Here is a 25,462-nt window from a genome sequence, read left to right as displayed (position 1 = left end):
AATTCGCAGCATCAAACTTTCTGAATCACTATTCCACAAACAACCTCTCTTGTTTGTGGTCTCCCTGCTTTTCTGCCATCAAACCTCTAATCGCATATTACTAATCTCTATTAGGGGCCTGTTTACTTTTCCCTGCTATCCCTGAATCCAGCGGCTTCAAGGAGGCCAGAGGAGCCTAAACCGATAGTTGAGCAGATATCTTCACATTTTTATAGAAACGTGTTCTGTCGTGTCCCTAGCTTTACCGCAACAAGCATATGCTTCTTCCCTGGTGTCCCTGGCTTTATAGCTACGCGTTGTAAAGCATCCGGATCTGGCTTCGAAAAGAGCTTCCCTTTGAGTCATCATAAATTGTCTCTTTCCTGATTTCGTTTTCCCCCCTCATAGGTAGTTATCACTCACAGCAGCTTTAATTTCCATTGCCGCCACCCACGAGATTGTCTAAGCCTCTCTGACTTTGCGTTTGTCGTTCTCTGTTGTCACGTTACCTAGTATATACCCATCGTATCGAAAGGAGCACCGCTAGTTTGCTCTTCGACAAAATTACACAGATGATGATTGCCTTTTATGTACCTCCCGGTCGTGTTGCAGAGCTCCACAATCTCCTGGCGGTGGCCTACAAAGACATATTTGATTTCGACTACCGTCCATAAAAAAAAAATGTAAACGTCGCTTAAGGCTCATCGCACCTATTCGGGTGATACCAGCCCTATCCAACGGTATCCTATTCGTGCGTGCCTTGCCAAATGCCCGTTCATCCAGCATGAAGTGGGCAAAGTGCTTATCGAAGGCCTCGTCCAAAGGTCCCCGGTTCGTGGACACTGCTACCTCGTAACAATATGATTATATCGTGCAATAAAATGACAATAAGTATGAGTACATACGAAGTATGATAACGCTGAGATAATGAAAAAAAGGCCTTTAACGCAACCCTCGCTTAATGAATATGGGACACACCGACCGTGCACGACCACCTCAGTGACTAAAGCAATATTGTACGCGCGTGCCGGAAACGTGCGGTGTTGATAATAGCTGCAAAGTGATGCGCAACTCACTTCCGTTTCCGCACACTCATCAACTTTAGAAGCAAAAAAAAAAAACCAAGAGAAAGCAAGGGGCCCGGCGCAGCCAGAGTGTCTGCGTCGGAGGCCAGCTGAGGCAGTCCTTCCTTTCTTTTCACAACGCTACTTGCGGCACCAGCGATCTTGAAGCCGCGCCAAATGCGTCAGTCGCGCTCGGCAGCGTATCTCTGCGAAATTCTTCCCCCACGTCACCACATGACTTCAAGGCCCGGACACGAATTTTTTTTGAAGAAAAGCTCCGGGAAAACCCTGAATAACCCGGTATGTCCTTTGTTTTGTTTTGTTTTCTTGAGGGCGCACTTGGCGCAGCACCCGCCTGCTAGCTATCGGCTCTCCCGGGTGCGACACCAGCTGTCTCCAGAGATGAACAAAAGCAGGGCGCGAATAACCCGGCTGACGTACGGTCGGTTAGTGGCCCTGGGATAGAGGAAAGGGCAAGGATGCAAACTGTGAGAAATTAAAGTATGAGGGATTCAAGTACACGCGATGGCACAGTATCAGCTAAGCACACAGTCCGTCACACATGTTCTCGTTTTTTTTTTTTTTCATTGCTACAGCAAATATATGGACGCGCCAGCCGTTCCTTTTTTTTTTGCCATCGGCATTGCCATCGCCGTGAGGCTCTGTATGAAGTCCAAGGGCGATAAAATCACCGCCGCGTGTCGTATGCTGTATGTGTGAGTGAAGGCGTGCGAAGGTCAGCTGGCGATCGCGGCTCAATCTCGCGCACGCAATAGAGGAAAGTGGGGAGGAAGCGCGCCGTCTGCCGTCGCGCGCAACGCTCTGGGGGGAGGGGAGGGAGCGGAGGCGCGGGCGACTCCGGGCGGCCCCAGCGGCCGCGCGGGGCCGGCCGTACCGCTGCATCTTGAAAGCCATCTGCGACGGGGACAGAGTCCTCCGCGTGCCGTTTGCGCGGCTTAGATTGTATTGATGCGAGACGCGGCACGAAGGTCGATTAGCTCGCTGCTGCTGCTGCTCCGGCGCTTCCTCACTCTGGAGTTTCGATAGCGAATTTCCGCAGTGAGCGAGCGAGATGTGTTCCGTGTTTGCTTCTGCCCGCGTGACACCATCATTGTTAATTCAGTTAGTATGCCTATATTTACAAGTTTATACGGCCGACAAAACTACGATCTTTACTTCGTATATGTGTCCACTAATCTGCTCTCGCAATCGATGCTTCGCCTTTCGGGGAATCTGCAGCTTTTCTCTAACAGATTGTCATGCGGCATTTGAGGGTAGCTGGGTCCCTCACACCTTTGAATCTAATTATCGCATGTGGCACAATATGATGAGCCATTACGCAAAGAACGAAGCTCAGATTAACACAAGCTGAAACTTCACTGCTAAATTGATGATAGGGGCGAACAGACGCACATACGAAAAAGAGAGACCTTACAAAAGCGTGCTTGTCTTGTCATTTGTGTCGTTTCTGTGCGTGTCTCTATTAAATCCTATCGTCCATGTAGCAACGTTTCATCAGCAGTACCCTGCAGAAAAATATATGCCCTATATCCCATAATCCCGGGTAAACGCAAAGGGATTCCATAAAAAAAAAGAAAACTCATGTTTCCATGCATCATATAGGGCAAGTATCATATGATCACCATACGCACATATGGTAGTCCCATAAAAATCACTATTTACCCACATATCATATGGGGTAAGTCTCATACGGTCACCATTTGAACATATGGTAGTTCCATCTAAATACCCGCATCTTCTCATATACCATATAGGGCAAGTCCTATATGATTAGATGCGTTCCAACCAATATAACTTACGATTAAATGCGCTCCAACCGTGTGCCCTCCAACCACTTTTTATTATTCTATTAATTTCCTACTCGTAGATCGGGTCCCCTTCGAGCAATTGTCGTAGATAAACGTGCTCCCGTACAAATTCTAGAGGCTGACTGCCGACCGTTAATTCTCGTTCCTCATGGTACCAGCGGAATCCCTCACGTTGGTCTCTAATGCCAATGCACAAGCCAAAAGGTAGGCTCCAGAGAGCTTATATCTATCTAGCTATCTATCTATCTATCTATATATATATATATATATATATATATATATATATATATATATATATATGTTTTTGTGGTGCGACAACTTGCCGACGTTACGTGTGAAGTCATCCCCGCCAGCCTCTCAGCGTCATCGTCGGCTGCAAGTGACATCGTTCACGTATATATATATATATATATATATATATATATATATATGTATGTGTGTGTGTGTGTGTGTGTGTGTGTGTGTGTGTTATAAAAATATAAATGCTAGGAAAACGGCGGCGCCGTGGTAGCTCACTTGGTAAGAGCATCGCTTGCGTAATGCGAAGACGTGGCTTCGCATCCCACCTGCGGCGAGTTGCTTTTTCATACACTTTCATTTTCGTTTATTTATCGTTTCTTTATTTCAGTTAAGAACTACAAATAATTTCCCATATATATATATATATATATATATATATATATATATATATATATATATATATATATATATATATATATGGGAAATTATATATATATCAATGAAGTAAGTCTGAGGGGGCGGAATTCGACCCCGGGCGCGGCGGCCGCATTTCGGTGGGGGTGAAATGCAAAAATGCCCGTGTACCTTTGCACTGGGTGCACGTTTAAAGAACTCCAGGCGGTCAAAATTAATACGGAGTCCCTCACCTGTGCGTGCCTCATAATCAAATCGCAGTTTCGCTTCGTAGATTCCATTTTATTCTGTCGATATATATATATATATGTATATATATATATATATATATATATATATATATATATATATATATATATATATATATATATGTATATATATGTATATATATATATATATATATATATATATATATATATATATATATATATATATATATATATATATATATATATATATATATATATATATATATATATCGACAGAATAAAATGGAATCTACGAAGCGAAACTGCGATTTGATTATGAGGCACGCACAGGTGAGGGACTCCGTATTAATTTTGACCGCCTGGAGTTCTTTAAACGTGCACCCAGTGCAAAGGTACACGGGCATTTTTGCATTTCACCCCCACCGAAATGCGGCCGCCGCGCCCGGGGTCGAATTCCGCCCCCTCAGACTTACTTCATTGATAACCGCTGTGCTTCAAATGTCTTTTAACCTCAGCAATATTGTGCAATATTTGCGACACGTGTAAGATCCTAAACGAAAATTCTGCTTGCTACAGTTGCTAGATGTACATTTTCTCTTTGAAATGCAACATGAATAATTGAAATCAGTCCAGTGGTTCTTTCATGGCAGTATTGTTGAGTTTTACCTGTGTTTGGATAGATAGATCAGAGTTGGCCCCGACCTAAAGCTTCCTGTTGGGTTACTGCAAAGGACAGAGCGTAGACAATGAGTCCAGCCTGCCTGACAGGAGAAACCCTGCTAAACACTACATTTGTCTGCGCGTATGCATGTACACTCTGTTTGGAAGTTGTCTTGTTCAAGAATCGTGCCATCAGAGAGAGAAAATGATCTGCATGATTTTATGCGCAAGATTTCTTTGCCAACATGAAAAATAAAGCAACCTCGACTAGAAAAGAAAATCTTGAACTTGTGCATGAAGAAGAACCAAACAGACGCTGGTGCCTGGTGACCACGAGTTATATTTTTAGGAGAGCCCGCTCAATCAGGCGACAACCTGATTCTGCCGATTCCACTGCGCGCGCTCCGTCAGCGTGTGGGCGTGTTCTCATCACCTGTTTGTGTCCGGCCCATTGTGGCACGTAGTAGTGCGCTGCAGGGCCCCCCTTCTAGTGAGGAAGCCGTGAGCTGGACGCATGGCGAAACGCCTACGGCAGTGGCCCGAAACGCAGGCGGCGAGTGGTACTGGCCTGGTCGGGAGGGAATATGACAGCAGATGTGGCTAAAGCGTCACAGTCCAAGTAGGCAGGCTTCAGACTGTCGACGGAGACTTCGCAGCCGTTGATGATCAATGCAAATAGTTTAGGTGCAGGCTTGAGTACTTTGAACGGACCATCATACGGGGGCCGTAAGGGAGGACGCACAGCGTCGTGGCGCACAAAGACGTGCGTGCAGTTCTCGAGGCTACGGTTGACGTATACACGCCGGGAAGAAGTCGTTGTCGGTGGAGAACGACAGCACACATAGAGCCGCGCATACGGTAGGCGTAGTCGGAAACGTCAGCAAGTACGGTGGGCGAGTCGTGGAAGTATTCGCTAGGGACTCGTAGAGTGGTGCCAAACGTAAGCTTGGCGGCGCTGGTGGAAGAGTCACTGCGAAAAGTGGTGCGGATGACAAGCATAACGAAATAAAGACGCTCAATCCATGATGAAGGAAAAGTCGAAGCCATGAGTGAAGCCTTCAGTTGGCGGTCAAAACGTTCGATGATCCCATTGGATATAGGTTGGTAAAAGGTAGTCTTCATGTGATTGACGCCGAGTAGCCGAGATTGATTAGCGAACAACATTGAGCCAAATTGGCGACCACGGTCAGCCGTAATGGTGGAAGGGACACCGTAGCGTCTAATCCAGAGCGTGATGAGTGTTCGAGCTATTGACTCCGCCTGTCGAGGCACGCGCGTGACCAGCGACGAACGTCGAACTTGATGTTGGGCCACACATAACGAGAAGTCATGAGTCGTTGTGTTGCGCGAATGCCAGGATGAGCCAAGAGAGAGAGGGCTCTTTATTAGAAAAACAGAGAATTTTGCTGGCGCGTATATAACCGCTGGCATGCTACTCTGTATAGGGATGGGGAATGGGATTAAAAGATTCCAGAAAAGAGTGGGAGAAAAAAAGGATGAGCCAAAGAATGGAGGGAATCAAAAACGGCACGGCGGTATGGGCGAGGCACTTAAGGACGAGGACGTCCGGTCGACGTATCACAAAACGAGGGGCACGTCGTAGTGAGGAAGCAAGATATCTTCAAACACCAGAGAGGTACCGCTCGTGCGAAGCAGCTGGAGCTCTGGGTGCGTAGCCATTGCCGTGAAGTCGATGACCAGTCCGCCGTGGTCCGTTGCATGGATGGCGGCGCGAGAAAGTGCGTCGGCAACGGCGCTTAATTTTCCACTGGCATGACGAATGTCGCTGGTGTATTCAGAAATGTAGGCGAGCTGCAGGATTTCGCCGAGCGCGTAGGAGGTGCTGCTGGACGCTAGGGCGGAAGTCAGTGGTTTATGGTCGGTAAGGACATGGAAGGAGCGTCCATCGAGAAAATGTCGAAAGTGCTTAACAGCCAAATAGATGAAGAGCAGCTCTAGGCCGAACGTTCTGCAGCGACGTTCAGAGGGCGCAAGCTTCTTGGACTAGAAGTCGATGGGCTACCAAGCACCAGCAACGAACTGCTGCAAGGCTGCACCGACAGCGGGGTCCGATGCACCAACCATGACAGATATTGGGGCGTTGCATTTGGCGTGGACGAGGAGCCTCGCACTGGCAATGGTTTCTTTGATGCCTCTAAACGCGCGGTCAGCGGTGCTGTTCCAGGCCACGGGGATATTCGGTGTTTTGAGGCCCGAGAGAAGGTCGTGGATAGGCTACAGTATATTGGCCAAGAAATTTATGCAGTTGCCTGGTGGTGGATAGCTGAGGAAACCCACGGATGGCTGTGACGAGGGTCGGGAGTGGACGAATGACATGTCCGTTGACGCGATGGCCGACAAAATCCAACGCCGTAACGCCTAACTCGCTCTTCGGACCGTTGACTGCAAGACCAAACTTGTTGAGTCTTGCGAGTACTTCACGTAGATGGAGCTTATGAGTTTCGGCGGTGGTGCTGTAGACGAGCATGTCGTCAAAATAGGCAAAGCAATATGTCAAATCACGTAATACCTGGTCAACGAAACGCTGAAGGTCCAGGCCGCGTTACGAAGACCGAAAGGCATGCGCAGATCTTCGAACAGGCTGAAGGGTGTTATAATGGTGGTCTTCGGAATATATGAGGGCTCCACGGGAATCTGGCGGTAGACTTTCACCACTTCGACCTTGCTAAAAATGGTGCAGCCATGCAGTGCCGACATCAAATCCTGAATGCGAGATATTGGGCACCAGTCCGGGACAGTGGCCTTGTTGAGGGCGCGGTAATCACCGCAGGGGCGCCAGTCACCGGTCTTCTTGGGCACCATATGGAGTAGCGAGGCCCAAGGACTGGAGGAGGGATGAATGAAGCTAAGGTTAAGCATGTGTTCAAACTCCTTTTTAGTGACGGATGATGCGATGAGAGGCGGCGAGCCCGAGCAAACACGGGAGGCCAGTCGTCACGACATGATGAGTCATGCTGTGAGCGACCGAGGACTGAAAGGAGGGAGGTCGGAAGACGTCCAGAAACTGGGCAAGTATAGCTAACCAAGGGTCGGGAACGGCCATACGCGCCTGGAGAAGCTGGAGTAGTGGAGCGCGACAGGAGACACCTTGGACGGTTAAGCTCGTCTCGAAGTCCAGGATGCGGCCGTGCCGTACGTCGACGACCCGGTGTGGTAACAAAGAAAGTCGGTTCCGATGATGCCCTGGCATACAACCGTGATGACAAAGATCCAGCGACAGGCACGTCTGAGGCCGATAGAAAGAGTCACCGACTTTTGGCCGTTGGTCCGGATGGTCGATCTGTTCACCATGGTGAGGGGATGCGAGTCGGGAGGATGGCGGCTCTCAGCCAACCTAGGAGGAAGGACGCAAATCTCTGCGCCAATGTCGACGAGACAGCGGACTTTGGTGACACGGTCGGTGACGTGGAAAAGGCGACTGGATCTGGGGCCGGGAACGGCGGTCACCATCAGTGTTCGGCCCAACAGTTTTCTGCGTAGTAACAGGGCTGGCGACACTGGTTTGCCCGAGAGCCATAGTGATGGTTGTACCAGCAAAGCGGAACGGGATGAGGAGAACGGCGTTCAGAGTGACCGCGGCTAGGCGGCGAGGTCGGCGAGGATGGCAGCGACCTCAGCTGTCAGTCGCACTACTTGCCGTGTAAGCTCCGCAGTAGCTTCGACGAGACGCGCACAGCTGTCACCAGCGGCTGCGCTGTGGAACGGAGGGTCAGAAAGGCGATGAACTATGGCCACGGAGGGAAAACCGACATCCATTATCTTGTCGACCAACTGAGCCAGAGATTCCAGCGTAGGGGACGATGACGTGATCAGGATCATGCGCACCTGCGATTGAAGGTACTGCAGGAAAAGTGCCTGGAGAAGTGCGCTGTCAGTTGAAGGAGCCAGGTCTCCAGCCAAGGCATATACGCGACACAGTAAGTCGGTAGGACTGCGGCCGCCCTGCTCCACCAATGTAAGAAGTTGCTGTAATCGATGCCGCGTCGCCTTAAGGTGGTCTTAGGGGCGGTCGACGGGTGGGGAGCGTAAAACACAGCGAACAATCGCAGCAGTATATGGTTGAAGCGCTCCAACGACGCCGTCGAATATGGTCAACTGCGAACTGAGGCGCTGACGACGGAACAAGGGTTCAGTCATAAGGAACCAAAGTTCCGAGTCCGACGAGCAGAACTCCGAGAGCTTGAGAGCGGAGACGTTGAGATCGCGGGGTAGTGGCGTTGATGGCAGTACTTGACCGGGAGAATTGGAGGCCATGACTGACTGGATAGAAAGCGGACTGCGGAGACAGCCGGGCTCGCGCTCTTTCCGGCGGTAGGCCCCGGAGCTGAGAGCTTGTCCTCGTCGTCTTTTTGTGTCCGGCCCATTGTGGCACGTTGCAGTGCGCTACAAACTCATGCCACAAAGAAGCTGGAGGAGTGGCTGCAAAGCCTAACATTATCTTTCGAGTCAACCACAACCCTCTGCTGCAAGCACTGGACAGTGATGCTCAATTACAGGGAGCAAATTACAGACATATATAGAGATTCCAAACACAGGATATGCCCTACTCGCACTGCGATTGTTATTTTTCAGGAAGGCGTGCTGCCAAACAGCAGCAGCCATACTGTCACCTTTCCCGTTCGTGACACCAGAAGGCACGCGATTTTCTTCAAGGCCATCGACATTGCGAGTCTGTGCAATTTTCAATGGCGCCCTGAAACCTCAGCCCGGCACAGACAAGATGCTGCCTCGAGCGCTTTGTTTTGTAACTTTCATTTTTGCTTTTACCAAGCGCTCCATGTTCTTATCGCACTTTGTCTCGGATATCACCGTTCAGTTTTTACGCAATACGTGCTCAAGATGTACGATGTACATTGTTCTTACGTCGCGATTGATGTAGCTTCGCGCGTGACAGGCCCATAATTATCTGGTATACCAAGTGCTTCAAGTAGCACATTCTGAAACTGTCGTCACAACCATCGGATGACACACAATCTACAAACACGCCATACAAGTCTGGCGTTCGATTGTCAGTGGCGTCGTTCGATTCGGCTATCCTGACCGCGCTATCGGCATCGCATGGGCAGTATCGCTGCCAAGTTAGACTCGTTCATTTTTAGTGTACTACTGCCCCCAGAAGGGCTGTAGGCTTCCCAAACTCGTTTTCTGTCCTTCCTAGCTACTTACGCTCGTTACAAGCATGTCATAATACTGAAGACATCATGCGGTTAGTGAGAAAACAGATTTTGGAGCAAATTGTTACTGCACATAATGCAAAATTGTTCTCTACGACAAGAAGGACGTGGTGCAATACAAGAGAGGCCGTCAGCACACAGCTCCACAAGTACTTGCAAATGCTTCCTCCTATAGTAGACAGATTGATTAGTCAAAACTCTATAGGAAGGTGCTACAGCGCGGGCCGTTGAAGAACGCTAGACCTAAGAAGGGGCCATGCTACGGCGCGATAATCAGTGCGGTGATCAGTAGCGAGTGTCAGTGCACCAGAAATGTTCGAGGAATCCACAGTGCACGAAGAGCTCAGAGCACGATTTGAAGAACCCATAATGCGCAGTTTGGTACAAGCGAACTTCTATGGCAGAGCTGTTAGAGCGTTATATGTTAGATGCGTGTTTTCCTGATTTCCTGGGCAATCTATACATTCTTGAAAGACAGTATATTCAAAGGAAATGCGGGACACATTACCGCTGAAGTGTCGTCAAATATTGACGCGTGTGGGTTAATTATTGGTTAAATGAAAATTGTTAAGCCTTCGTTTTGTGCCCATTTAAAGTCGCTATGAAAAGTGCTTAAAAAGCTTCCCCGCATTTCTGGAAGGATCAAAAGCGACAACAATTCTATGTCTCGAAAGAATAGAGGTCATGTTCTGGGTGATGCAAGCAGAAAGTTTGAAGTCTGGGTTAATTATGTGGTTTGAAACTTATTACTGAACACTCGTCTTCTCCCTATCTTTATGCGGTATATAGAGTTCGCTTTGTGTGTGTGTGTGTGTGTGTGTGTGTGTGTGTGTGTGTGTGTGTGTGTTTTCTTTTTCGTTTTTTTTTTGTCGAACTAAAGGAGGCGCGTTATTTACAATTTTTTTTATGGAAGTAACATGTAATGGGGGTGTACGATCACAGTTTGCACTTTGTAGAATAATTAGAGCCTTTGTAGAAAGTTATTTGTACAAGTGCTCCAGAGCCTTGTACAAATATTTCAGCGTGTTTAACGAACCACACAGAAAGTTCGACCGTGCGTCCTGGGAGAACTTAGTGCACCACGAAGTTGCAATTTCGAGGAAATAAGAGAAATTGTGCGAGTATCCTGTGTGGTAAGCTTTTCAAGAGCGCCTGGTAAATTAAGGCTCTGGAAAATCTTCCTTTAGCGAGTTTGCTCGAAAGAGTTTTGTGGTCGTTATTCACAATATTTCTTGATTTGGTATCAGAACTGTGCCTAACACCAAGTTCACATTCAGTGTAAATGGGACCCATATTAGGGCAGATGTGCGTAGAAAATGAGGTTTCTAGCTGAAATACGAATACTGGAAAAATGACTTAACACTCATTTTCTCCCTATCTTCAGATGTAATGCGAGGTAGGCAGTAGGTTTCCCAGGTGTCGTTGATGAGCCGAACGAGATGCCTTGTTTATAATTGGTGAAAATAAATAGTAGGTTCTAGATTTGTGTAGCCAGAGTTCCAAACAGTTGAGGCAATTAAGGCCGTTGTTGTAAATTAGATGTGCAAGAGCTCAGGAAACTTACATGTTTTACAAATGGCGTTGAATTTAGCCCACCGCTCAGGGAAAACAATAACTGTCAGCGAGAAGGAGGTTGTCGAAATAGGGTTAACATTACGGCTGATGTGCGGACAAAGTTAAATGCGTGTGTGTGGGGGGGGGGGGGGGGGTAAGTGTTTCCTTTGCCTAGAGCGTGTTAAGTAAGTGTTCTAAACCGTAATACTGTGGTTATTCGCTATACGATTCCTAGTATTATGGTACCCTAGGAGAATTGTACGTGGACTAACTTTCCATTTGGCAACAATAAGGATCATGTTAGGAGTGAACTGAAGAGGAAGTTTAGCCTTTCTTGACTAACTACCACCGAAATAAATAGCGTTGCTGGAAATTAGGCTGAGGTTTGGCGAGGTCGCTAAAGGCTGCTGTTTTTTTTTTTTAGAAGATGTGAATAAGTACGTCTGTGTGAGTGCGCACTGGGCAGTTGCACTTTGGCCACCAGCATCACGTCAAGATTGGTAAAACCCCATCCCCGATGGAGGAAATTACCCGCGCGGCCACGGCCCATCAAAAGCAACAAAAGAGTTACAGCTTAGTCAATAACGCGAAGCCTTAACGTCATAACTTGAGCTAAAATGTACACAATGAGGCTTGCCCTTTTTTCGTTGGGTATCGGATAGAACAAACATCCAGAGACGTGCGCGTGAAATCCGTCTGCTTTCGAAAAGAATAGAAATTTCTCCGATGTCGAGGTTAGTCCATGTCGTCGTCGTTTGTGGAGTTGACACTCCCCGGTGAAGGGAGGATGTCACGTACGTGATTTTATTCCCTTTTTTTAGATTTGCAAGATATTGCGCCGTGGCGTATTGAACTATTTAGGCACAGTTTATAAGAGTGAGAGAGCCTGAATTCATAACGAAATTGAAGCTGTATGTGTAAATTCACGAATAGTTCGACTGTGCCAGGCAAATACGGCGCTTTGTGGACCGAATGTAATAATTCGCTTTTGTGACTGCAGGAGATTGCTGGTACTGCTAGGAGACGCTTGAGCACGACGCCTTGCAGCCGGATGACGAGGCTTTCTAGAAAAAAAAATCGATCTTGGCAATTAGCCCACTGTGCCACTTTTGCAATAAATTCTAAATAATTGATCACTACTTGCTGCACACCCAGGTTCGCTACTCCCTGAATAAAAGCACTTTGCAAATCACTCTGCGAAAGCTTGGCCTGCCATCGGTTTCTCATGTGCTTCTGTCCTTGAGGGGGCTTCTGTGCTGGGTTACACCGGCAGTGAAATACGCATCGCCGTAGAGAAATGTATTCGTGAGCTCAACCGATTTCATTGTTGATATCTCAGGTCATTTCTTTCTTCGCTCACCCTCGCTCGTACATACTGCTTGTATGATCATTCGTAACGATTGGGCAAGAAAATACATCGTTATTCTTATTCTCATCACGTATTGGTAAACTCACACCCCTAATACATTTCTGAAATACGCCTGACTCTTCAATGAATCATTCTGAGGAACTAGGTGCCACTATTTTTAAAATTCTCATCCTCATATCCGTTATCACCAATTGCACGAACGGCTAGTCGGCCCTGCTGTTTGATACCACTGTACGTATTGTGAAAATCTAGAGTTCTAGATTAGGGGACGCGTGCAGCTTCCGTCACCTAACCTAAAACTCTTTAATATACTGTCGCGTCCCTTTTACGTATGCGTAATCGCCGTCACACTTTGCTGGAGCTGCGGGGCACCAGACGCGTGACAACGGAGCCGCGCATCGGTGGTCGTTTGCACCATGTCGAACCAGCCAACCAGCGCACCAGTAGCAGCACTGACGTTCATCGTTTCACATCCCCGATACCTAGGAATATATTGCGGTACAGGTGACGTTAACACTGAAGATTAGTTTATTACTTATGAACGCGCGAGGTCAACGCAATAGCTGCCCCGCAGGGGAATCTGCGCGAGCAGGCGTTTGGTGTGTTGCGACACCACGTACCCGAGCACACGAGGGTTGGACCTTCCCGCGTCTAACCGTGCGTGGTTTAGCCGTGTCCGGGGAAAAGGGGGATCCTGTGGGTTGAGCCGATGCTGGGTGTTTGGACCTTTGGAACTGGTACATAAGAAGCCGGTCAATGAGTTAGCTGTAAGAGGGAAAATAGAGGAATTGCAGATCAAGCTACAGAACAGGTATTCGGCTTTAACTCAGGAAGAGGACCTTAGTGTTGAAGCAATGAACGACAATCTTGTGGGCATCATTAAGGAGTGTGCAATAGAAGCCGGTGGTAACTCCGTTAGACAGGATACCAGTAAGCTATCGCAGGAGACGAAAGATCTGATCAAGAAACGCCAATGTATGAAAGCCTCTAACCCTACAGCTAGAATAGAACTGGCAGAACTTTCGAAGTTAATCAACAAGCGTAAGACAGCTGACATAAAGAAGTATAATATGTATATTATTGAACATGCTCTCAAGAACGGAGGAAGCCTAAAAGTAGTGAAGAAGAAACTAGGAATTGGCAAGAATCAGATGTATGCATTAAGAGACAAAGCCGGCAATATCATTACTAATATGGATGACATCGTTCAAGTGGCTGAGGAGTTCTATAGAGATATATACAGTACCAGTGGCACCCACGACGATAATGGAAGAGAGAATAGTCTAGAGAAATTCGAAATCCCACAGGTAACGCCGGAAGAAGTAAAGGAAGCCTTGGGAGCTATGCAAAGGGAGAAGGCAGCTGGGGAGGAACAGGTAACAGCAGATTTGTTGAAGGATGGTTGGCAGGTTGTTCTAGAGAAACTGGCCACCCTGTATACGCAATGCCTCATGACTTCAAACGTACCGGAATCTTGGAAAAACGCTAACATAATCCTAATACGTAAGAAAGGGGACGCCAAAGACTAGAAAAATTATAGACCGATCAGCTTACTGTCCGTTGCCTACAAAGTATTTACTAAGGTAATTGCAAATAGAATCAGGAACACCTTACACTTCCGTCAACCAAAGGACCAGGCAGGATTCCGTAAAGGCTACTCAACAATAGACCATGTTCACACTATCAATCAGGTGATAGAAAAATGTGCGGAATATAACCAACCCTTATATATAGCTTTCATTGATTACGAAAAAGCGTTTGATTCAGTCGAAACCTCAGCAGTCATGGAGGCATTACGGAATCAGGGTGTAGACGAGCCGTATGTAAAAATACTGAAAAATATCCATAGCGGCTCCACAGCCACCGTAGTCATCCATAGAGAAAGCAACAAAATCCCAATAAAGAAAGGCGTCAGGCAGGGAGATACGATATCTCCAATGCTATTCACAGCGTGTTTACAGGAGGTATTCAGAGACCTGGATTGGGAAGAATTGGGGATAAAAGGTAATGGAGAATACCTTAGTAACTTGCGATTCGCTGATGATATTGCCTTGCTTAGTAACTCAGGGGACCAATTGCAATGCATGCTCACTGACCTGAAGAGGCAATGCAGAAGGGTGGGTCTAAAAATTAATCTGCAGAAAACTAAAGTAATGTTTAACAATCTCGGAAGAGAACAGCAATTTACAATAGATAGCGAGGCACTGGAAGTGGTAAGGGAATATATCTACTTAGGGCAGGTAGTGACGGCGGATCCGGATCATGAGACGGAAATAATCAGAAGAATAAGAATGGGCTGGGGTGCCTTTGGCAGGCATTCTCAGATCATGAACAGCAGGTTGCCATTATCCCTCAAGAGAAAAGTTTATAATAGCTGTGTCTTACCAGAACTCACGTACGGGGCAGAAACCTGGAGGCTGACGAAAAAGGTTCTACTTAAATTGAGGATGACGCAACGAGCCATGGAAAGAAGAATGATGGGTGTAACATAAAGGTATAAGGAAAGAGCAGATTGGGTTAGGGAACAAACGCGAGGTAATGATATCTTAGTTGAAATCAAGAAAAAAAATGGGCATGGGCAGGACACTTAATGAGGAGGGAAGATAACCGATGGTCATTAAGAGTTACGGAATGGATCCCAAGGCAAGGGAAGTGTAGCAGAGGGCGGCAGAAAGTTAGGTGGGGGGATGATATTAAGAAGTTTGCAGGGACAACATGGTCACAATTAGTACATGACCGGGGTAGTTGGAGAAGTATGGGAGAGGCCTCTGCCCTGCAGTGGGCGTAACCAGGCTGATGATGATGATGATGATGATGATGATGATGATGATGATGATGATCTTCTTCTTCTTCTTCTTCATCCTCTTTAGCCTCGGCTTCACGTAGACAGGACCCCGGGACTGACTCACCCGGAGGAAATCGACAGTCGCCTTTTCCTGTCCTCCTCTCCGATCTTCATCTTTCTCTCCCGCCTTTTTCATCTTTCCTGTTTTCTCTTCACTTCTCCTCACATCTGAATTTTCCGCCGGTGAGGGTTAACCTTGTGTGGCTAGCCAGCCTTGGTTATGCTGTATTTAGTTATAGCAGCGATGTACGGCTGGCGTTGGCGGGGTTTCTCTTGCAGGAACTTCTGTCACGTCCCCCTGTTGGGCTCCATGGTGGGTGGTCTGCTTCGCAGCGGAAAACCCCATCTATACTTAGGAAAAACGCTTTTCCTAAACTCCCTGATCGCCCTCAGAAATGAGGGCGCACCGAAGATGTCTTTCAGTTTTTCGGACGCCAAGCTTCAACAACTTCCCTCGTTTTCACGTAGTTCACACAGAATAACCAGACAAACCAGTGCGAACCATCTCACCATTCCTTGTTTCAAAGTCGTTGACTGTAGTTTTTGGTCCATGATATAAGGCGTCGAGGATGGCAAGTGGTGATGTCTTCTTGGAGCTCCGCGATCAGAAGCAGTATGAAAAATTGCCAAAACTGGTGTCATTTGGGGAAACCCAAATAATTGTAACCCCGCACCATACTATGAATACCGCCCGTGGCGTAGTTTCAGATGATGATCTATTGGAGCTAACTGAAGCGGAACTCCTCGAGGGCTTCAGGGAGAAAAATGTTATCAATGTCAGAAGAATTAGGATGAGGCGGGATGGCAAAGAAATACAAACCAAGCACCTAATAATCACCTTTGGTTCAAGTGTCCTGCCCGAGTTAATTGAGGCCGGGTACATCAAGCTCCATGTTAGGCCATACGTGCCAAATCCCCTCCGATGTTTCAAATGCCTACGTTTCGTCCACAGTTCGCAGAGCTGCCGAGGCCGCCAAACTTGTGCAAAATGCAGTGCCCATGAACACACCTACGTATCTTGCGAGAACACTCTCCACTGTGTAAACTGTGATTGGGAGCATGCCACGTACTCGCGGTCGTGCCCATCCTGGAAGAAAGAAAAGGAAATTGTTACAATTAAAGTAAAAGAAAACATAAGTTTCAAGGAGGCATGCAGGCGGGTTTCATCCCTGCGCAAGAACACCTTTGCCGATGTAACACGTCAGTGGGCAACGACACAACGGCTTCGGGCGGCTGTCCGACCCACAAGCAGTCAGTCGGCAGTTACGCCATCTGCCCCCGCGGCGGTTGCAGCTAGCGCTGCTCCGCCACTCCAGCAGAAGGTGCCATCCACCTCGGTGCAGGTGGCCTCAAAGGTCTCGTCGAACGTGCCGAGGCCTTCACATCAAACAAAGCGCTCGGAAGAGCGTGTGTCCAGCACCTCGCAAGAGGCGATGTACACAACGACCAGCCAGACGGCGCCACAGCGCCAAAGGAGCGGCGAGCCTCCCTAGATCCAATGTATTATATTCTACATAATAACTCGTACTCATCAATCGACTTGGCGATCGGCTCCGCTTCTAGAATGGTGTGTAATTAAAAATTCATTCGGAAGTGATCACTTCCCAGTAACGCTGAACTTCGTAAACAAACATGACTTCCCTCCACACTTCCCTCGCTGGAAACTGGCCAACGTTTTAGGGAATGCACCCACATATCACGAGATTTTATAGATAATTTTACTATAGCTAAATCTTGCTGCTTCACACTTCACCGCTTTTATCATTGACGCCGCTGAAAAGTTCATTCCACAAACAAGAGGCACTTCATCCAAAAGACGGGTCCCCTGGTGGAATGACGATAGGAGATAGGCACGGAAGAGACGTAATAAAACTTGGAGCAAACTACGTGAAAGTCCAACAGTCGAAAATCTAATAGAATTTAAACAGGTTAAATCACAGGGAAGAAGGACGCGACGACACGCAAAGAGGGCAATCTGGCGGAGGTTTCTCTCAGGTATTCTCAGGTATTCGTATACTCAAGAAGCTAAAATATTGGATGGGCTGAAAAGGCTAAAGGGACAAGAAATTCATCCTTTGCCCCTAGTGAACAGTGAAACGAACCGCTTGGAAGACCAAGCTGACGCTCTTGGCGAACACTTTCAGCGCGTTTCCAGTTCTGATCATTATTCCAAGGCATTCCTGAAACACTAACAAGTAGCAGAACGCAAGGATATCGACCTCAAATGCAGACAGAATGAACCCTTTAACGCGACTTTTAAGAATGCCGAGTTGAGAGCCGTCCTGACTGCATGTCATAGCTCTGCACCTTGACCGGACAGGATCATGTACGACATGATTAAACACCTCCGCAGTGATACTCAAATTACTCTGCTAGCGCTATTAAACGCTATATGTGCTGCGGGGTACCTCCCTACCGCATGGAAAGAAGCGCTTGTGATTCCTATTCTGAAACAGGCCAAAAACCCCACATTAGTAACAAGTTACCGCCCTATTGCCCTCATAAGTTGTATATGCAAACTTTTTGGAAAAAAATGATAAACCGTCGACTTTTACACTTCCTTGAATTAAATAAATTTCTTAATCCATATCAGTGTGGTTTTAGACTTGCACGATTTACAACCGACCACCTAGTGCGCATCGAAGCAAACATTCGCGACGCCTTCGTGCATAAAAAATCCTTCTTATCCGTGTTTCTCGACATGGAAAAGGCGCACGATACAACTTGGCGCTGCGGAATCCTGCGCGACCTATCAACGCAGGGATCCGCGGCACTATGGTAAACATTGTAGAAAGCTACCTGCACAACCCTGCGTTCCGGGTGAAAATAGGTAATGCACTGTCGCGTGCATTCATACAGGAAACTGAGGTACCCCAGGGAGGCGTACTTAGTGTCACGCTCTTTGTCGTTAAAATGAACACGCTTCGTAAAGCATTACCACCATCTATTTTTCATTCCGTTTACGTAGACGACCTGCAAATCCTGCAACCTAAAAGTCTGTGAGAGACAAGTACAATAGTGCTGGAACAAAGTTTCCAAGTGATCAGATGAAAACGGGTTTAAAGTGAACCCCAACAAAAGTTCTGGCGTTCTTTTCACCAGGAAGAAAGTGCTTGCTGCAGATCCCATTGTTGAAATATATGGGCAACAAATAACTGTGAACAAAGAACACGAATTCCTAGGTGGTATACTTGACTCGAGGCTTACTTTCATTTCACACATAATATATATAATAATATATATTAGAGGAAAATGTCTAAAAACAATGAACTTACTTAAAATCCTGTCCCACACAACATGGGGTATAGTGACAGAAAGCGTTTAATGAAACTTTACAGGAGCCTAGTTCGATCACGACTAGACTATGGTGCCATGGTTTATCACATTGCCGCCCCGAGCGTGCTAAAGATGTTAGACCCCGTCCACCATATGGGTATCCGCCTGGCCACTGGCGCATTTAGAACAAGCCCTGACGAAAGTCTATACGTAGAGTCAGATTAGTCGTCACTACATTTTCAGAGAACATACATCAGCTTCACCTCTTTTCTCAAAGTGCACTCTAATAAGGAACATCCGTGTTTCACAACAGTTAACGACTTGACGTGTGAAACACTTTTTCGTAACAGACCCTCTATGAGACTTCCTTTGTCACTGCGAGAAAGAGCATTTAGCGAAGAAATGGATGTCCCAATACTCGGACATAGCCTAATGCCTGCAACAAAGCTATTACCGCCCTGGGAGTGGCAGGTAATAGAATGTGACGTATCCTTTGTAGAGGTCACAAGGCACGCTCCTGAGCTTGAAATTGCTATGCATTTCCCTGAGCTTCAATCGAAGTACTCCTGCTCCGAATTCTACACAGACGCGTCAAAATCACATGTTGGCGTATCCTACGCTAGTGCTGGTCCCTCTTTTTCTGTATCTGACGTGTTGAACCCCCTAACAAGTATCTTCACTGCAGAGGCCTAAGCAGTACTGTCTGCGGTAAAGCATATAAAAAACTAAAACTTGACAGAGAAATCGTATTCACATACTCGCTAAGTCTTGTAAAAGCACTTATTTATTTACAAAAGCATACAAATCCTTTCTTCAATGAACTTTACTCACTCTTATGCAACATCTATTTATCACAGAGACATGTAGTAGTATGCTGGGTTCCTGGCCATAGAGGAATCGAGGGAAATATGGTTGTCGACGAGATCGCCAAATTAATAGCATCGCAGGGTATTCGTTCTGCTGCTGTCCCTGCCACAGACATGAAGCTTTTCCTAAAAAACAAACTGCGAAGCCACTGGCAACGCTTGTGGGACGCTCATATGAGTAATGAGCTTCACGTAATTAAGCCGAAGTTAGGTTTCTGGCACCCGACTACGAAAACACGAAGAACAGATGTCCTATTCACTAGACTAAGAATAGGACACACATTTGGCACTCATAGCTTTCTCTTGACCGGTAACGACCCTCCAACCTGTGGTAGATGTGGCGATAGGCCCACCGTCCTCCACGTCTTCCTGGAGTGCCGGGAAGCTGATAGAGACAGGAGGAAACATTTTCCTTTTGCATAACGCCATTGCGTCCCTCTGCATCCGGCTATGTTTCTTGGTGACGAACCGCTTTTTAAGACCAAAGCGGTCCTCGCTTTCTTGAAAGATGTTGTGCTACATGTTACAAGCCCATTAATTTCGTAGCGCATCCTCGTTCGAGAGGATGCCGCTACGATAGTTTTTTTTTTTTTTTTTGTATAGCACATGCCTCTAGTCCCTTAGGTTTCAAGGGCTCTGGTGAGGCAGTAGTGCTCTAGACAATTTTAGCATCTTACATATTTTGTATATTGCATCATTATTTCGTAATGCATTTTAATGTTCATAGTACACGTCAATAGTCATTTCCATAATTTTATTACACGTAGATTTTATGGAATTTACATCAACTCTTTTAGGCCCCTTTACAGCCACGTCACATTACCTTCACAGAACCCATCAGTCCTCTGCAAACTCATTAACACTAGCATGGCGCTCCTTGGCCATACCTGGCCCTTGCGACATTAGACATCAAACATCCATCCATCCAACGCAATAGTTGGGAAGCGACGCTCATGCTAGCGACTGAGATATTTTACAGGGATGCTAAAGGCATGGTGTGGAAACTATTACTTGTTTTTCTCTGTGCACCAGCACTCAGACCTCGGTGTTGTTCTTGGGCCCGCTACATAATGGATTTATTTATTTATTTATTTATTTATTTATTTATTTATTTATTTATTTATTTATTTATTTATTTATTTATTTATTTATTTATTTATTTATTTATTTATTTATTTATTTGAAACACCTTCAATGGATAGAGAGAGAAATAGGAAGAGAATAAAGAACAAGGTGACCGGTCAAGAAGACTCAACCACGAAGAAGCAGAAGAAGCAACCACGAAGAATAGAGTTCGGCGATACAAACAGAATAGTACCAGAAGAACACGCAGAACCGCGGAAAAAACGAGAGATACTGGAATGCAGCAATGCGATGAGCAATGCTAGCAGTTGTCCCCACAAACAAGAGTGGCTATACAGACTTCTTTCATCAGGCGAGGAGGAAAGGGCGCGCGGCGAGCCTTTCCATCTCTCTGGCCTCTGTGAGCAGCGGCGCAGCGCTGCTTGAATATGCGTGCTGCTGTCGCGTGCTGCGGAACCAGTTGCACGTGTTTTAGCTCCTTTTGCGTAAAATGTACGTGGTGTCAGTTCGTAGAAGGTCGTCGGAGAACCACTGTGTAGCCTTTCGATGCAGCGGCCCCTACAGTAGGCGGAAATTTCTCTTCTTAGCGGTTCCCCCGCCCCTGCCGGTTTGCCAACTGGAATTACCTCTTGTTAACCTCCCCACCTTTCTATGAATCCTTTCCCTTTCTCTCTCTCTCTCTCTCTCTCTCTCTCTCGTTCTATTGGGTTCATGAAGAAGCGGGTGCTTCATCAGCCGCAGTGTGAGTACGTGTTTTGAGCACTTCTGACCGTATCGGTTCACACTCGAACGAGAGAACCGGCGCCTACGAATTGCCAGATTGAATTGGGAAATATCCTCGCCATCTGGTCAGTCGGTACGTGGGAACTAAAGCATAAAAGGGGCACGCTCGTGTATGGCCGACCCAATGCAACCCCGAAACATCGAAGCGCCAATCGTTATAAGACGTCTACGTCAGCCACCGGCATTGTTATCGTGCCTTACAAGTCTAGCACACATCGAAATCACTTGCGCTAGCCGGTGAGGCCGATCACATTACTCAACACAGCGATCACTGCGGTTCGTAAACCAGCGTGATACGTATAAGCATTGTAATCAATTTCGGACCACAAGAATTGTGGCCACTTAGCGCAAAATGGAACCAGAAACGGGAAAGGAATAAGATGAGCTCGGTGAAACCGAAATTTTTCAGTACGAACCGATGGGGAGGGGGGGGGGGGGAGCGCATAAATATGTACTACTAACATAGGCTTTGTGTTTGAGTACTGTCTTTTTTTCCCTCTAAAGCAGTATTATCCGAAGCGGATCGCATAAAAAAAAATCTGCCGGCTACTTGTCAGGACACATTTCCGTATGACGGGTGAGTGCGTCGTAGAAGACGGGACGAACGAGACTAAAACGAACTAAAAGAAATGGTTATCATCCACTCTTTTTTTTCGTGAAAAAACATATGAAAGGAGAAAGCGTGCTAACGCCGCAATAAGACCTCGCATGGTCATGCCGCATGCTTGGACGAAGCTCTACTTAGAAGAAAGAGATATATAGCCAAGCAGCGACCAATGCTTCATACTCTCGCGCAGTCTGTGGTCGACCACTCGACAAGTGTAGTTAACACTGCACGGTAGGCTGATACTACTAACCAGGCTGCATTTCCATAAAGAAAGGCAATGAATTCCTTCCTTCATCTGAGGTCGCTACTGCATTAAATTGTTTCTTGCGTTCTGTTTTTACAAGTAAACTTCCCGTTCCCGCTAACACTGAATTCGGTTCTGTTACCTCCATCGTGAATGATATCATAATCACCCAAAAGGGCATTGAAGCTGCTATTGATCGCCTCTCTAACAGCTCGGCTCGCGGTCCAAACGGAATCTGTCCAAAACCACTAAAAATAACTAAAGCAGTGACATCTCGCATTTCCGCCGCTCTTTTATGCGTTGCATATTGCAATCACTCAGTTCAGCCCTTGGGCGCGGCCGGGCAGCCACCATTGAGGGTATGAGCCATTGTTCATTGCTGCGCGTCTCATATGTGGGTCTATTCTCTTTTAAGTTTGCTATGTTTGTTATTAAGTTGCTTCTGTTTTTATGCGTTGCATATTGCAATCACTCAGTTCAGCCCTTGGGCGCGGCCGGGCAGCCACCATTGACCTTTAGCGCAACCACGTGACGTGACGTCACGACAGCCGGAGGAAAAGCTGGGCCACAACTCGCGCAATATGCAACGCATTCTTGGCCTAACCAAGCTAAGCCTGGCCATTTTTCAACATTCTATTGAGTCAGGATGCGTTCCTGACGAATGGAAAATAGATAAAATAATTCCAATCTTTAAGTCCGGTGACCCGTCATCTGTCTTTAACTACAGACATATTTGACTGACCAGTATATTATGTAAACTATTAGAACACATTATATCATCAGCAATTATAAGATACCTAACCGAGCACAATCTTCTATTCATTAACCAACACGGGTTCCAACATGGTCCCTCAAGTGAGACGCAGTTATTCGAGCTAGTCTCCAACCTGCACCAAGCTCTTAACGAGTCATCACAAATAAACGCCATATTTACTGATTTTGCGAAAACATTTGTTGAAGTAGCTAATAACTATTTATTCAAACTTCGCTATTTTATTATAATAGTAGGATTACGAATTGGATTAGTAAATTTTTAACTAACAGGTACCAATTTGTAACTACTAATGAATTTTCTTCTCCGCGATCACTAGTAAAGTCCGGAGTGCCGCATGTCTCTGTATCGGGACCAATTTTATTCCTGCTGTACGTCAACGACATCAACAATAATATTAAATCTACAACTGACATTTTGCAATCTGGCCCCGTGAAAATTACCGGCTGGTGTAAGCAGTGTTAAATGGAAATAAATTTTCCAAAAACTAAGGCTATAGCTTTCGCTAGATCTAGTAAAACGAGGCTTACCCATTACTCGATGAATGGCATTAGTATTGCACATGCGCAAACAATGAAATACTTGGGAATTCATTTATCTTCAAACGTTTCATGCAATAATAACGTCGAAGCGATTACTAGCAGCGCGTGTAAAACCCTTGGCTACATTGGGCGTAACCTTTACTCGGCAAACAAGTCCACTAAGTTATTGGCCTATACGACACTGGTTCATTCGAAAATGGAGTACGCGTCTTTTATTTGGAATCCGCATCAGTCGTACCTCATAAACAAGCTCGACTCAGTCCAAATCAAAGCATCCCGCTTCATCACGAAAAATTACTCACGAACGTCTAGCATCACTAACATTAAAATAACTCTAAATAGGACTTCTTTCCCGTTTTCAAAAGCTATATCACTGCGGGTTTCAGCGCATGCCACATCAGGCCTGCCCATCGCATCTTCTCGCGCTTTAATCATTCCTTTAAAGTGCAACCCGTTCTTGCGCGCACTAACTTATTAGGTCACACGCCCCTCTCTCTCTCTCGCGATATATTGCTCGGATATGTTACCAAATGAAATCGTATCAGCTCTAAGTCACGATGATTTCCTAGCAAAACTGAAACACTATTTTGACGAACTAACGTAGCATTATCTTGCTCATTCGTTATAGGCATCACTGTGTTATTGTGCGCTTTTTTCTTATTTTACTTTTTCTTCCTCACCATATTTGGATGTTCCTTGCGCAAATGGTTTTGTTCTAGGTTAGCACAGAGTTCTTTGTATTTCCTAAAATTTTCTCTGGTTACGCTTTTCATTGTTTCATCCAATATCTTCTGATATGTGTACCTTTTTAGCAAGCATTTTCCTTGTATGAAGTGACCAAGTTACGTTGATTTTGTGTAACACCAGTTTTCATTCTGTAGGTATCGTCAACGTTTAGGACGTGTCGTTGTATTGCTCTTAGTGTGCGTTTTTTTCCCTGTTTTTACGCTTGTGTCCTTTTTCTTTTAGCACGCATTATCTGTTTAAATGCGTATACTGTATCTATCACTAATTTATTGTAACACCGCTATGTAATGCCCGCATTGGCCTTTACGGTACTTGAATAACGAAAAACTATTTTATTCGAAGGAAGAAATATCCCCCAACAAACGAGGTAGTCGCGCAATGTATCTAGAGAAAATAATTTGAACACATGTCAGTGTAAACCGCACTACTTACAGTGACCACGCCGTTGGGATCGTCGCACATTTCGAAACTACTCGTTGCTGCTAAATCACAGCTTAAAGCTACAGTGAGAGTGGTGCAGTAAGGTAACATTAGTGAAATTAATTGATCTCTGAGGCTGATTGTAGGCTCAACCACGAGTGCACACATCGGGTTGGGTGCTCTGTTCGCCTCAACGCCGCAGAAACTCCGACCATGCTGCCTTAAACCTCTTCAGTACGTATCATAGAACAGTTTCCCACGTATAAGACGCCCCGTTACACTAAATAGACTGCACGATGCGGAGGCCACCACAAGGAACTACCACGGAGGGTATGCCTGGCATACAATACGAAGCGCTCGACCAAGCCCGCATGCCGACAGCCGATAGATGGCGCCACTTCGCACGCAATATGGCGGCGCCCATGAAAAACGGTCTACAAAAATAGAAGCCCGTAACTAGTTATTTAACAAAACATTAACAGACATCATAAACACCGTACAAACCGCATTTTACTTTTGCTTTGTTATGTAACACTCTCGTGCTTTCACTTATGCAGGCTTGCGTACTCAGGTATTTAAAGCGTAGCTTTTAGGCGCCCGTTCGTGCGGCGAGCGTCAGTGTTGTACACGGCAACCGAACGAACGAGCACAGAGAAAGGTGAGAGTGAGCGCGGAACTCAAAGAGCGAGGAAGGCGGAGGAGGATAAGGCGAAAGCGTGAGAAGAAAAGCGCAGTACCACGATGGTTAGCGCTGGCTACGAAAT

The sequence above is a fragment of the Dermacentor albipictus genome, chromosome 4 (assembly GCF_038994185.2).
Source record: "Dermacentor albipictus isolate Rhodes 1998 colony chromosome 4, USDA_Dalb.pri_finalv2, whole genome shotgun sequence".
Classification (NCBI taxonomy): domain Eukaryota; kingdom Metazoa; phylum Arthropoda; class Arachnida; order Ixodida; family Ixodidae; genus Dermacentor; species Dermacentor albipictus.
The sequence above is the reverse complement of the archived record's forward strand: the minus strand, read 5'-3'. Positions refer to the sequence as shown.